The 16,091-nt window shown below is 36.4% G+C and overlaps 1 protein-coding gene across 6 annotated transcripts in view; it reads left to right on the forward strand.

Moving 5' to 3' along the window:
- The window catches only part of TBC1D5 (TBC1 domain family member 5), a 366,944-nt gene that overhangs the window by 13,383 nt on the left and 337,470 nt on the right, over positions 1 to 16,091 (forward strand). For 4 of the 6 annotated variants that reach the window (XM_080386447.1, XM_080386446.1, XM_080386450.1 and 1 more), the window contains exon 2: positions 15,905 to 15,966. The exons of the other annotated variants lie outside the window; for them this stretch is intronic. The gene's annotated coding sequence lies outside the window, so the exon portion shown is untranslated. The remainder of the gene's footprint in view (positions 1 to 15,904; positions 15,967 to 16,091) is intronic. 6 annotated transcript variants of the gene reach the window in all.

Below are 16,091 nucleotides of genomic sequence, written 5' to 3' on the forward strand. Positions count from 1 at the left end.
GTGCCACCATTGTGATATATTGACTTGAAGACACAGGTAAAGAATTACAGACAGTGAAATGAAATTGAAATGCAAGCAGACTTTTGAATCACATGTACATGTAAACAAATGAAAAAAAGATAACTGATATCTGTCATCTTGCATAGGTGAAAGACAGAAGGAGAAGCTCTCTCTTCCACACTGGACATTTGCTGTGATAACTTCCTCTCAGAACTCTAGCTCTGCCATCCAGCCTCTTTAGTGTATCTGAAGTGGACTGTCTTAGAGCCAGAGCTCAAAGTTCAACACTCTGCTGTAAGCTTTGTCATCCAGGACAGTTGGTCACAGATCATATGACTGCACCAAGCTTTGCTGGGCATTCATGTGCCCATGGGTGTGTATAAATTAACAGTAGTTCTTGAAAGACGAGTTATTTTATTAATAATACGATGAAAGAAAAAACAAATAAACCCCCAAACTCCCTGTGTCCTCAGACAACCTGGTCTCTTGAGAATTATTTTGTGACTTTTCTAATAGAAAAGATCTGACATTGAGTGTGGAATAGCTGCCCCTTGTTAGTGACCCAGCTGCACCTTGATGATGGAATGGCATAGATCTATCTGCTCTAGGTCTAGAGGGAATGACAGTGATAAGGTGAGATTAAAGCTGGACTTTTCTTTCCCTATGCCCAATTAAATCTTCATTTGAAATGCCCTTCTGCAGAAATACGGTGAGGAGTGGCTGGTAACCACGAGGGGCTGCACCGTGTCTGCCCTCTTGTACACATTGTCAGATCCTGCCAAGTGATATTTGGCAGGGAATGTAAAAGGAAATTTCTGTCACCAAAAGTAAGTGAAGAAAACTCAATACTCTGCTGGATGTGAATGGTTACATCTGAATTTAGTCCCAGTCTGTTGACTGGGTACAGTGGAAGTCTTAGATGCTGACCTCTACACAGCTTAATCACCTTGGTTTTGTTTGGCTGGATGTCTCCTGATCATGTTTAGCCCAAAGCTGAATTCTCTTTTTGCTTTAACTTTTGTCTTAATACATCTGATCCTCACACTTTAATGTTCAGTAATGCTTGTGTAAAGTCAGTTGATAATGTATTACTGACTAAGAAAAACTCTTCTTATTCATTTAGTGAAATACTTGTACAAGGCATCGTGCATCTTTGACCATTCAGCTGTGGTGGATCTGGATGTATATGCTTGTGTCACCCAGTCTGTCTTGGTTATGACAGTTCATGAAATACATTTCCAAGCGCCACCTGTTCCCTTAATTCTGTAATGAATTAAAAAAAAACAAAGTTGGGTTTTGTTTCTTTTTTTTATTATTTTATTTTATTTTTATTTATATCTCATTAAGATAGAGTAGATACAGGGAGATTTTCAATATTTAGTCAGTGTAAAAGGTGCTGTGTATACATATAAGCATGTTGGAGTTCTAAATAGGATACATAAACCTTATATGTGTGTATATATAGAGAGAGTAAGCAAATTATCTTTGCTTTCAGTGAATCTTGATTCTAAGGAAGAGGCTGGAGCATTCTGGCCAGAAAACAGCTGCTGTTCCTAGAACAGCATTGAAGTGTGCATGCATGGGAAAAAAAGCCAGGAGAAACTGTTCTGTGATAGTTCACCATGCAAACGTTTTTCTCCCATGCTGTTGGTGCTGCCTTAGTCTATCAGAAATTTCCTACAGTCCTACAGGTGGACTATATTTACTAAAGTCTACTTGATAGGCATTGCTATCTTCAGTGACTGATTTGTGGAGGAAGACAATGTTACAGCAGCTGGTCTTGTATTACAGTTAGCGAAATGGTTCATTGTTAGACATGGACTGTGAGAGCACATCAAATTTTGAAATATGCAGAAGTAAAAGTAAATTATATTTGTATTTATTAGGAACTTTGTATTTTAGTTCTACAGCTCACTCACTTGATCAGGTATATAGTCATCAAATTGAAACTTTGTTTGAGGAGTCTGTAGTCCAGCATGTGTGATAAAGGAGGGCGAGTGAATAACTAGGGCTTTCAATGGTAACCCAGACTAATAATTAGACACACAACTGTTTTCGTAATCCTCAAATGACATAGTCTTCATGTTATCTTGTCATGTGACTAGAAGATAGAAATGCAACAGATTTATTTTTATGTTTAAGATCACATGAAATCTGTTTCCATAGTGTAACTCTTTTTATTGTGAAGGTAAACCCTCATAATAAAAAATGTTAAAGAATTTAAGGATACATTCTCTAAGTTAATGTATTTTTCTTCTGTAAATGTACAGAAGGTTGGGAAGTACAGGATATAAAACTTACATGGACATTATTCCTGCTGTTTGAGGTTGACTTGGCTTCATATTTAGATTTTGGACTTCAACCGATCTCATTAGTTAAGCTATATTATTTTTTTATTAAGTATTGCTTGCAATGTGTGTGTGTAATTTTAGGGTGAAAACATCTATGCTTAAGGCACTCGTCTTGAGTGCCAACATTTGGCAGGTACAGGACAACCATGGGATGAGGGCCAGCCAGCAGGGGTTTACGAAAGGCCAGTCCTGCTTGACTAACCTGATCTCCTTCTATGACAATGTGACCTGTTTAGTGGCTGAGGAAAAGGCTGTGGATGTTGTCTATCTAGACTTCAGTAAAGCCTTTGACACCATTTCCCAAAGCATTCTCCTGGAGAAACTCACTGCTCATGGCCTGAATGGCTATATTCTTTGCTGGGTAAAAAACTGGTTGGATGGCTGAGCCCAAAAAGTGGTGGTGGATGGAGTTAAGTGTAGTTGGTGATGGGTCACAAGTGGTATTCTCCAGGGCTCAATATTGGGGCTAGTTCTGAGTATTGAGTGCACTCTGCAGTAAGTTTGCAGACAAGACCAAGCTTGGTAGGAGTGTTAACCTGCTGGAGCATAGGAAGACTCTGCAGAGGGATCTGGACAGGCTGGACCTACGGGCTGAGGCCAACTGTACAAGGTTCAATAAAGGCTCAGTGCTGGGTCCTGCACTTGGCTCACACCAACCCCACGCAGCACTACAGGCCTGGGGAAGGGTGGCTGGAAAGTGCCTGGCAGAGAAGGACCTGGGGGTGCTGGTTGATGACCGGCTGAACTCGAGCCAGCAGTGTGCCCAGGTGGCCAAGAAGGCCAACAGCACCCTGGCTTGTATCAGAAACAGTTTGGCCAGCAGGACTAGGCCAGTGCAGTGATCACCCCCCTGTAGTCAGCACTGGTGAGGCCACATCTTGAATACTACGCTCAGTTTTGGGCCCCTCACTTCAAGAGGGACTTAGATGTGCTGCAGCATGTCCAAAGGAGGGCAGTGAAGCTGGTGAAGCATCTAGAGCACAAGTCTTATGAGGGGTGGCTGAAGGAACTGGGATCGCTTAGTCTGGAGAAGTGGAGACTTGGGAAGGATCTTATTGCTCTCCACAACTACTTGAAAGGAGGTTGTAGGCAGGTGGGTGTCCATCTCTTCTCCCAAGTAACAAGTGATAGGGCAAACAGGTTGTGCCAGGGGAGGTTTAGATTGGATATTAGGAAGAGGTTGAGTCAGCATCCTTGGAGGTATTAAGAGACATGTAGGTGCGGTGCTTGGGGCCATATTTTAGTGGTGGACTTGGCAGTCCACATTAAGTTAAAGGCTGGACTCTGATCTTAAAGGTCTTTTCCAACTGAAACTATTCTACTCTATTCTATTAAAATGAAATGCATCTTTGTAAATAGTAAATATTTTGTAAATAGTAAATGCAACTTTGTAAATAGTAAGCACTCTGGATAGGTAGCCTATGCCATCTCTTTCTGGCAAGCATATGATTTCATGACATTGGTTTACTGTGAAGTATTGTGTGTGATGCTGTACATTACTGAAAACAGCTTTAACAGTAGCATAGAGAATTACTTCAGTGCAGTTTATTTTTTAAACCTAGTTTGCTTCTTCACAGCATATATTCTTTGTCTTTTTCTAGCATTTCAGAGGATTTCTGTTGTCTTGCTTTGCTATTCTGAAGGTATTTGTCTCTGTTACAGAAATTAATTGATCCGATGGGGTCAGAGGAATTATCTGCCTGTATGTTTTTGCTGCGTGTCAAACAATACACTTGTTATCATTATGAATTCTTGCATAAAATGCATAATGAAGCACTGGTATGGCTAAGTGAAATAATGCATTACTTTCTGGATGCCTGCTGAGTAAGCACTTAGTTCATGAAGTCCAGTGTTGAAGGCCTGTGGTTCTGGATGCTTAAGGTCTGTTCCAGGAAGAAAATATTGGTCTGTACTTACCAGTTCTGAGTGACTTCACTGTTGATGTCAGTGATGGAAAGACCTGCAGCTAAAAAAACTTGAACTCACCAATATAGTTATAATCAAGATAAATTTACTGGACGTGAGAGGTGGGAAGAAGAGGGTGTGCACCAACTGATTAAGTTAAACTGTTGTCTGTCCCTTCTTTCTGGCTCTGTTTCTAATAATTAACTGTTTATATCTGCTATTAGTCTTCTGTAGTGGTTATGGTGTCTGTGCTATGTTAACATTAATTTACTTGGTATGGGTTAAAATTTAATTTCAAAAAAAGTATCTAGAATTAAAAAGTAAACATTGATGAATATGATTTTTAATGAGTGGCAGCAGGAATCTTATAAATACACTGTAAAATTACACTGGAAGATACATTGAAATGGATCTAGTGAAGGTAGGCTTTTTTTTTAATTAGAAATGTTTGTGAAGTCAGGATGGGCAGAATTATGTAGAACATCAGAGGTGATGCTGAGAATCAGGAGATCAGGAAGGATAACTAAGGATAACTTCTGAACAGAAAATCCAGTATTTTTAATCACCTTTATTTGAATTAAGAGCATGAAAGAATGTATCTTAAGGCTGTTAGTCTTTAAACAGGATGAATTTTAGATTCTGATCTGTGTCAGTGAAGTGTTTTACCTTGAAGTCTTGTGGGTAGCAATCCAATTTCCATGTGAGTAATAAAATATGGATACTTTGGAGTTTAGTCAGTGAACAAATCTGAACAATTGTTCAGTTTTAGAGTGGAAGAAAAACAAGCATTGGTTAAAAGCTGGTTAAAACCTTAAAGTCCCTGTTAATAAGAAGTCTCGATACTGGAATTTAGGAGGGAGAAGGAAAACTAAATTAGTCAGGAAAACCAGTCCCATGGTTGTTCATGGGCTTGGGTCATGTACATTGGCCTTGCTGACACTTTTTTAGTCTGATTAAAAATTTCCAGAACTGATGACATAAAAAAAAATTAGTTGTATGGAAAAAAAATGAAAGGGTTCCTTACTGTTGGCTGCAGTGTTATGTTTGGCTTTGAAGACACTGACTTGTTTTACAGTTTCAGTCAAAGATCAACGCAATCATTTGAGCCTTGACTTTCTCTTTTAGGAGTCTGACAGAGCTGGCGGCATTTCCTTCTGTCAGGCTTTTGTTGTTTAAGATAACTCTTTGACTCACTGACACTGTAATGAGGAGTAAACAAGCCCTTTTTCTTTGTGACAATTTGTAGTATGTTTCTAGTGGATTCTGAATTTAACGATATTGGTTTAACAGTTGTTAAATCATGTAGCTGTAGTAAGCTTCTTTACTAGTGGTAATTGTGTTGAGGAAATGAGTATCACAGCCCCACATGGAGGGATTTATCTTCAGATGTGAAGGGATCAGCTTCTGCCCTCCACTTGTGCCTGTCTGCTTGCTTCAGAATACTGTCTCCTCAGTTGTCCAATCAACTACATGTATGAATGTTCCAATACCTGGGCTTTAAAAATATGTGTCTGTCTAAGAAGAGGTACTTGGCAGGGTTTAGAGGATAGGATGTTGCTGAGAAGTAAAGGTTTAAATTTCATGTTATTTCTGTGATTAGAGAACATAGGAGTGGTGTCCCTTAAAACCATGGTAAGAATCAACATCTATGGGTACTGAACCTATCTAGCAGGTATATAAACATCTGAAGCCTTTTGGATCTCTCGTGTTAAAAAGAAGACAAGACATCGTGCCTTGTAGAACCTTTAATTAAAAAAAAAAGTTAAAAAAAGGAAAAATACTGAATTCAAGATTCCTTTTTTTTTAATTCTATATTCTAACTAAAGTGTTACCTTTGTTTACTTCTCAGTGGTTGGTGTCTATTCACTGTGCAATTTATTGTTCATTGATGACATTTTCAGCAGGCCTAGAAGTTATGATAATTAGGTAACAGGAGTTAAAGGAAAGTTACGTTGGCATAATTATTTGAGGAAATTTGCTTCTTGTGTTCCAAATTCCATATAGACTGAACTAAAGCATTATTTCAGTGATTTTTCAGTACTTCCACAAAGTCATTAATTAATGTTGAAACCTGTCATCAACAAGTGAAATTATGTATTCAGAATAGACAACAGGTTTACCTGCTTATTTACCTGGAAAATTATGAAGATTGGGTGGTTCTGGATATCCTTCACTGGGGTTTTGTTGTAAAGTTTTAGGTAAGAAAATAGTCTCTTTAAGATAAGGAAAAGATAAACCTTTTCCTGTGCATCCCAAGGTTAATATGTTGTAGTTGGTCTTAGGTAAATCAGCAATGCATGGTCCATGATTTGAGGTTCTGTGGACAATTTCATGCAGACCTAAGTTTTCCACTTAGTGAACAAAAAGAGCAGGAAGGGAAAAAATCTCAGATGGTTTGGAAACAGTGAATCAAGGAAGCGCTTGCATGATGGAATGCTGGTGCCGTTGCCAACAGTTTCTTTTTTTTTTGGCTACTACCCCAGTTGATAGAGCACTCCTATCAGTCATGGGAGATCAGGTTCAATAAAAGAGGTCCTTTTTGTACCAGAGAATTATCTAGTAGCTATTACTCTGCTGGGTAATGACTGCTGCTGGAAATTTGGGGTATGACATGCTTATAGTCTCCTGTCTAATAAAGTTTCCTGTTGTAGAAATTAGAAATTCACTGAGGCTACAAATGGAATTCAGAGAACCTACATGATGGGTGAAAATCATAACTGACAGAGAAAAGAGTAAATCTCAGTTTTTCCCTGACAATACACATTTTTATACAAAGTAAAGCACAGATAAGAGTGAGGGTGCAAATGGCTGCTCTCGTGTAGAGGAAGAATTGGTTTCTCTGCTTCGTGTCAATCCTCAAACCACATGCACCTTAGTACAAGGAGGGTGCTACCTATTTTTAGTCATGTAATGACAAGCTTCTTTTTTTATTGCAAGGTACCTTTATAGATTGAATAACAGGTATCATGGTCGTTGCCAGACACCAATCAAATTGGAGGCTAACAAAAGCTGCAGCTCACATGTTTAATTTTCTATTCCATTGGTAATTGTACTATAGGAAATTGTCATACGTAGTTCATTAAACAGTTTCATTAATAATTTTAAACATAATAAAGGGGAAAAGTGCATCTGTATGTATGTGTTTAGTTGAATTAGCTTTAAAAAGCATTGGTACAAGTATATTAATCATCAATTACTATAGATAGTGAATGTTCTATATGGAAGATAATGAGGGTTCCATTATTTAGAAGTGGCACAATGACAAACTTTTTATTTAGTTGGGAAAAGTGATTTTGTTGTGTTAGCTCATATTGGAGCCCGAAGTACCTAATCTGTAATGTCTAAAGAAGAAAAAGTAACAACTGTTTCTTCCCCATTTAGAAATTAGGTACACAGTTGCTAATCTGAAGCATTTTACCCAATTTAAGTCTAACGTGTAGAGTCCTTTTCTTCTTTTATTATAAGGACTTGAACTTGGTATCTAATTCCATTAATGAATTACTAAAATTGGCTCAAACTTTTTCACGTAGCAGTTAGAAAAGATGTGAGTGCAGTACTGTTACGTCATGTAAAAATATTCATTTTCTTTAGTGAGAGCTTTGCTTCTTGTTAAAGGAATGTAAACAGTGAATGTGCACAAAATATATCAAGTCTTTGCCTAAAATCAGAGTGGTTTTGAGTGTTCAAACTTAATTCAAAGATGTATTTTAATGCGGGCATAATGATATTATTAAGTCAGTAGTTAATGTTCTCATAATAACATTCTGTCATCTTTCAGGTACTTTATGTAGCATAGTATACTGCTATGTAACTTATTACCTGTAGGATTCCCATTAATGATCATTATCTTGAAAATCTTCTGAAATCCTCACAGTTGTATTTTCCAGTATCCTTTGTGTTTAGTTTGTCTTAATTAAGGAAAAAAACCCCACAAATTAGTGATGACAAGGGACTTTGTTTTTCCTACTTATCACTGGTCTAGGTAACTTGTCTTCAGAGAACTAATGTCACAGATTTAAATACTGCCATTTAAGTTTCTGTTAGTTGAATCTTTCCTCCCCTTTTTACTGTTTTATAGTATGCTGGCAAAATTACAGCATTTTCAGCAATTAATCCATTTTTTTTCATACAAAACTGGTACAAATGAGAAGAGCCTTCTCATTCATCTGAGTAACTTACAGGACATAACAAAGTCAGATGTGCTTTTGTGTTTTGCAGACCAGGTGTTTCTATCCTTTTATATTGAAAGGTGAGGCCCTGGTTTTTACTTCACTAATAACGTATTATACTATAAATCCAATAATCTCTTTGGGGATTTGAGTTTAAAAAGTGCTGCTGGTCTCACTCTAGTCAATAAACTGACTTCTTAGCAGTGCTTGCTAAAAGAGGTGGCTATTTTATTGATGAATATGGAAAAAGTGTATAGTCCAGTGCTTTGTTCCATTCCTCTAATTTATGACACCAGTAATAATAGATGATGAATGAGATATCCAAAACATTAATAAATTATCTTAAGAGGTGTACTAAATCAAAGAGGAGACTAAGAAATAATCTCATATAATGCCTCCAAGAAAAGTAAGCTAATTCCAGAGTCATTTATTCAGCAATATGCAAAAACCCAGAGAAATCTGTTGAAATTGAACTGCTATAGTTAGTATGATGTTAATATAACTCAGCGTTCCAAATGTGCTATTCTAGACATTTGGATTGCCAGCTTCAGGTGGCAAGATGTAAAACGTACAGACTAAAATAATTCTTAAATATTTAAGTCAAAACGTTGAGTTTAAGCATGTTTAAAATAAAACCCAGCAATTTTGTCCTACGTTGATGATGCTTACATCCTCTTCCCTAAATTCATCTATCCACTAACAGGATTGAAATTTGCAGCAGTTTTCTGCTGTGGTTTGCATTCACTAACTTGATGATTCTGTGTTGAATATTCACTCATTCTAAGAGAAACTGTGCAGCCTTTTGGGTTTTTTAGCTGTGAAGTTTCCACGTTTCGTCCATTTGGATGCAACAAGCAATAGTTGTCCTGGTGCACTTTCTATCTCTGAAGGAGTCTTCATGTCAGAAGAGGCATTTGGCTGCTTATGCAGTATTCATGTGCCACCTTGCTATAGACAGGGAGCATCAAAGTAGCAGGCCACTTTTATGCAAGTGAACTATTGCCATTCTTATTAATCTGTTTCTTAATGTTAATAAGTACAGTGAAATTTAGTCAGAATTATAAAATGGTGTGAGATTCAGGGAGTGCAAATGTTACTTATGTTGGTAGAAATAAAACATCCTGAAGGTGATGTAAGGTTTTCCATTTCACAAACTGTTGCTTTGAGGTTCTGTGAATAAGCTTTTTATCACATTTAGATCACGTATGTGTATGCTTAGATAAATTTGGCATCAAAATGAGCAATATGTCTTTTGTCCTCCCCCTGTTCTCCATTTTTTGGTATTTTCGTTCCATGCCTTGCACCTTTGTTGGGATTTGTATGGCTGTATGGAACTGATTCAGCTGATAAATAATGTATTTTTTCTTTGTCAAGGTTATACAATGCGTTACAAAATAGTTAAATATTTTTGGTATTGAGTTAACTAAACATCTTAAAGGCTATACTTTCTACATCAAGGACAATGGAAAACCCTTATTCTTGGTGATTTCTAATCAAATTGGATCACCTTGGGATACAGACAGTTAAAATTAACTACCTAATTATATTAAACTTATTCATTTCTGTGTTTATTTCTTATGTGTAAAATGGTGCAAAAGAACATCTTGCTGTGCAACAGGGCCAGTACAGTAAATGGCTTTCTGTATTTCGTGGGCCTCAATTTCGTTTTTGTGTCTAAGACTATGCAGTGACTATTGGATGCTAAGCCACTTCTATTGAGCTTCTGGATATTTTTTACCTAGTTCCCCCCCACGATCCCCCTAAGAGTCTCAGTAATCTACACTGGCTGTAGTGGTCTGGATGGTGGCATGCTGTCACTGCAGTCATAATGTTTGTCTTGCAGCTGGACGTTTTCTAGCTATGCTACTTTCTCATTTCCCAGAATGCATTTTATTGGTCTTCTTTCTACTCCTAGCATTAATTTAATCTTTAACTATGGAATTTATTGTAGTTACAGTTCTTTACATAAAGATTGTCATCAGAAGGTGTCATCAGTTGCTTTCTACTTTGTGTTTCCTCGTGGTTTTTAATAAATATGCTAAGTATTGTTAGTCATATGCTACTTTTAACCATTGATCTTTATGATGAGCAATTAACATACTTTTTTAAAATAGCGAGCTGTAAACAGTGCTTGCTTTTTTTTGTTTGTTTGTTTCCAACTTTATCAAGTTCATGCATCTTGTGAAAATGTTGATATTAATTCTGACTTAAATGAATGTGCTGTATTTATGAGTCAAAGTAGGACTGCTTTGGCTCAGTCGGCCCATACTTACGCAGTTGTTAAATTTTACTTGGTTTTCTCCATAGCTGATGTGGCTGGGTCTGTAATTTTAACACTGCCAAATTTAAGAGAAGTGGAGGGTATCAAGCATTTTTAGAAACTAGGAATTATATTTAAGTTTATAAGATCTTTAGGCATAAAGTATATATATGTAGATTGTCTTCTCAGAGTATTTGTGTTTTATTTCCTGCTATTCTGGCCATTTATATTGGAGTTTTACATAATCTTAAGGTCTGCCTTGGCTACAAAAGTATAAACCTTTCAGTCAGACTTCAAGGTGGTTAACTGCTAGTGCTGCATTTTATAAAAGAAACCAGGTGTTGGTATCTGTGCTGTTAAAACTGTAGACCCCCAGACTTCCTCATTTATGGTCAGGATGAAATGAAGATCTGTTGAAGACCAATAAGGTATTTCCCAATCAGGGAAAACTGAAGAGAATTTATTTGCATTATCAGTATTTCCCATGATGCCAGACCTTAGTTTAAGGAAAATAACTACTAGGAAAGCAATAGAATCCTGTCATATATTGGATATGTTTCCCATTATGTTCAGTGTGAAATCAAGACCTTTTAAAAAATCACTAAAGTCCATTAAGCAGTGTTTTAGAGGTTAAGGTTCTTGTTCATGGTTGTGGTAACATGGTATTAAGTTTCTTCTGTCCATGATACATCACAGGAACTTGAGTCAGCATTGTATATCTGGGACAAGTACTCTAATGTCTCCGTGCTGATTTTTGTTCTGGGGAATATATCTCAGAAACTCATAGTGGATAAATCTCACTTGAAATTAATTGGAGCAGACAGCCAAAAAGAGAATAGTAGCAGAACTTGGAGTGTCCGATGCTAACCTGGATAAAAGATGAATAGACTCGGCACCTCATTCAGTTCTTTACAGAAAGTAGAAAGATTCTGCGTTTTGCAGAAATTAAAATAAACAGAGAAAGGGATTCAGCAGCTCTTGCTTTATCAGAATTGGAGCATAAGCCTTTAGTCCAACAACAATTAAGGCCTAAATTGGGAGAGCCCTTCCATGGAATAAGACATGATCTGTTCGTTTTGACAGTAAAAGGCAATATCCACTCCCTTATATATGAATATTGTTAAAGAGCAACCACCATTAATTGCGTAAGATGATAATTGCACACTGTATAAACTAACAAATAGTCAGTCCTTCGTGCGCAAATCTGAGCAATTTGTAATTTTGTATTTGATGCTTCAGTAAATAGGGAATCTGAAATAAAAACTTAATTGCAAAGAATATGTGAAAAAAACCCTTAACCGATACAGTAATACATTTTGTGATAGAGGAATGCTTTGGCCTTAAGCATATTATTTGAGAAATAAGGATCTTAAATGTAGGGTTGTACTTTGTCATGTATATGACATTTGAGGGCTTATTAGAATCAAGAATTGTGGGACTAATGCTCTTTGTAAAAGAGAAAAAAAACTTCAAGTAGCAAAATGTGAATATGAAATAACTAAATTACTTTTTTGCCCATTCCATTTAAACATTAATTATGTTTCACCATTTCTAATGAATAGACAATATATTATTTAAATAGGGTAGCAATTGTGTTTTTTAAATGCAATAGAAGAGTGTCTTTAACTGGAAAATCAGATTTTGCTACAAAAATAAAGATCTTGTAGTTTGGAGTACTTCGAGGTTAACATATTGTGAAGTCCTCAGTGAATACTGCAAATCAATACAATGAAGGGTTAATTGTGAAAACTGATACAAGTTTTATTTTCTTATAAATCAAGAAGCTGGTAAAATGTACGCTTACTGTTGATCATTAGAATACAAAACTATCTGTTAAAATCAATTAACATGCATATCTGATGACTGATTGTATAAATATGAAAGTCAAATAATTGTAATCGTTAACCATGGCTTCAGGTCATATGAGTTGTCAGCTCAAAAAAACTAGAGGAGAAAGATGTTGATTTGCATATATTTAATGTGGCATGCTGTACATGTGGGAATTTGAGATAAACCTTTGCTAGTAATCTGCCTGTTTTTATCTAAAAATCAACTAGGAAACGTGGGTCATAACAGTCAAATGAGCTGTGTGGTGTGTTGTTAGTTAATTCAGTAGTTTGAGACTTTACATTTTACTATATATTCTAATACTTCTAAATCAATTTTTTACTGAGACAGTTGGAAGAAGCTAGTTAAAAAGTTATTCAAGAAATACTCAAAGTTCGTTCTTACAGGAACATACTCAAAATTAACCTATAACTGACTGTAAGACTAGGATACTTTTGCAGTTGTTAGACTTATACAGTATGTATAAGAAGCACTTATTTGCTTTTGTGTGATAAAAATATTTCAGAGAGATATTAAAAAAATTGAGTACTGTATGGAGTCACAAAAAAATCTTTCTACATGAAGTGGACCAAACAGATAACTTTTAATTTAATTAAAATCAGTTGTAATAAATAGAATGAGGGAAGTGTGGCAGAGGAATGAGGCTTCTGGCCTGGAAAGGATTTACACATTTTTAAAGTTCCTGAATATAATAATCCATTGCAGTATTAATTTTTTTCGTTGATAATGCAAAACATTCTGTGTAACTCGTAACGATTCAAAGAATCCCTGAAATGTAAGTCAGAATATAGTGGTCTGCACCTTACATTACCTGTAATTTTTTTAAATACGTCTGTCCAGCCTTTCTCCTTTCCTGTGTGTTTACTCCTGAACAATAAAAAAAAATATTTCCTATCCTAAATTTTGAAATTATATGGTAATCTCTTTCTAAAATTTACCTGATTCCGATGTTCATGAGTTCCCAAAGGGAAGAAACAGCAGCATGCAGTTTCTTTTCATCTGATTTCTACTTGCAAACTAAGAAACTTTCTGTTGATGTCAGTACCCAAAGGTGGAGAGTAGAAGATCCTGTTGCTCAGTGCTTTTTACTGTGAACTTTATCTATAATTTTGCCATTGTAAGTATTTGAAATTTGTTCTTGGGTATGTGGTGCAATCCAGTTCCTTGCCTTATCACCCAAATTAACTTGAGTACCAGCAAGGTGGCCTCCATCATTGTAGCACTCAGCTTCTCAGCCTGGGCAGAGTACAGAACACGCACAATTACTAGATATCTCTTATTCCTGCTCCATGAAGTACACCTGAATGACACAGCCTTTTGCTTCAGTCTTCCATCGACCAATCTTCTATATGATCTGTTGAGTAAAGGAACCTGTACTGTGTTGGGGGGAAAAGGACCAGCTGGCAGAACAGAGGAATGGAATCAAATTCTGTTTCCATCCTTTACTCTTGTGTAGGATAGAATTTGCATTTGATGGCAAGAGAAAGGTGGCTGTATCCCAGGTGACTGGCTGTTTTGTGTCCTTTCTTTAAATGATGTACATGTCTATTGGAGCAGGGAATTAATGACTCTTTATTGGGTGGAGAGGACAGTTCTGTAACCCTAGATTAGAAGCCCAAATTAAACATGAAAGTAATTAAAAACTAAGTAAATTTTAAAAGAAAGAAAAAATGTGTTTTTACAATCACTGATGTCTTAACTACAATTTTAGCTCTACTGTAACTCATTGGTGAAAAATCACTTTGCTACCAGAGGCTCCCAAGCTGTAGATGAATGAAGATGATCTATGACTAAGTGGTACTTCCTAGAGAAGGGTCTAATTCTAGAACCTCAGGATCATTCCTGAGCCTCCCAGTAATCCTCAAAATGCGTGAGGGTATATGTTGTTTCTGCAAGGATCCATTACGTTAGAAAAGAAGGATTTGGGAAGTGTAGGATTTGTTTTGGGGGTGGATGGGATTCACAGATGCAGTGTGGGAATGTATTGTCATTCTCAAACAGAAATCTCGGCACTGAAAGAGAATACCTTAGCAAAAAGCCAGTCTGTCTCACTTCTCCCACTTCAGAAACATTGTGAGAAAGAAGTGCTTCAGATTCCTTACAATATAGAAGTTTTTTGTACTCTTGTGTTTTGGGGCTTGCAGTGTTATTAGCTCAAAGGGGAGGTATGCTTTTTCATGATGACTATATTTAGCCAGGAGGAATAGTCCTTTTTAAAGCAAATCGAAATGAGTGTATGAGAGCGTGAAATTATCAGCAGCGCTGGTGCACATTTACATTGCTTCTACATACTCTTTTGAATGACCACACAACAGAACAAGTACTTCATTTCCACTGTGTTGATTTTTCTTGACAAAACATGGCAGTCTATCCAAAGGAGGGTGTTTAGCCAAGATAAATATAAAATTTATGATTAAGCAAAGTGTTTCCTTATTATAATCCCTAAAGAGAATTTGAGACTTGTTAAATATAATGTGCCAAGGTAGTTTTAAGAGTAAATTATCCTTTATGCTTTTAAATGCTGAAATACAGCAGCACCATCAACCATTTGAGATCTTACCAGCTGAAACAAAACTGCATACTAATTTCCTTTGAACCAAGTAGCAAAAAACCATACATATATACAATGTATAACCTCAGGTTTGATGTATTCATTCAGTTTTACAGTCCTGTATGGAGATCAAGGAGCCATGTCAGTAGCATGGTTCATAAAACCGTGTCTCACTCTTTCCTGTAATGTGTGTTACAGAAGAAAGCAAATAAACCTTTTTGACAGAATGGATAAAAATTGATGACATGATTACACTTCTGGCACATTTCTTTAACTGCTATATTTATAGAATACCACTTTGAAGAAAACTATGGTGACTGTCAATATTATTCATAAAATAAATGGAGAATGAAAATTGATTTGGAAGATGAGTGGATTTTGACCTCTGTGGTACCAGTCTTGGCTTTGGAGTGCAGTGTTATAATTAAATTGTGAATGTTCTTAAATAGTGGATATTAAGCGATCTCACTGTATTCTTTCAAGGGCTATGAACTTCCAAAATCAAGGATAACATTAGATGTCAGCCAAGTATTTTGTCCTTCTCGTGGTTTGTCTTTACATCTGAATTCGTGCCAGTTTGCACAGATTGTGTGTCAGCTTAAATACAAAAAACAGGCCTCAGTCTGCTTGAACTCGTTCCACCAAAGACTTCTAAAAACTTTTGGTAGTCTGCAAACTGTAATGGTTGTTTCACATTAAGTTGCTTTGTAGAATTATAAAACAGCTTTTCTTGTGCTTTCAAATAAAATTTTGTCATCCGCTAATGAATGAGATACCATCTGTAATAATTAAGGTTATTCTACTTGTTTTCCCCCTGCAGCAAAACTTCTGAAGGTTTACAGAAGACAGTAAGAGAACCACCAAGAAGGCTATTGCAGTATTGTAAGTACTGCACCTAGGAAAAAAAAAAAAAAACAACACCCGTGAATTAAGAATGTTGTAAAGAGATTTTCATTTTTGGGGGGAAAAAATGAACTACATAAAGGGATTTACATGTAAAATACTGA

Source organism: Falco punctatus, assembly GCF_963210335.1.
Source record: "Falco punctatus genome assembly, chromosome: 4".
Classification (NCBI taxonomy): domain Eukaryota; kingdom Metazoa; phylum Chordata; class Aves; order Falconiformes; family Falconidae; genus Falco; species Falco punctatus.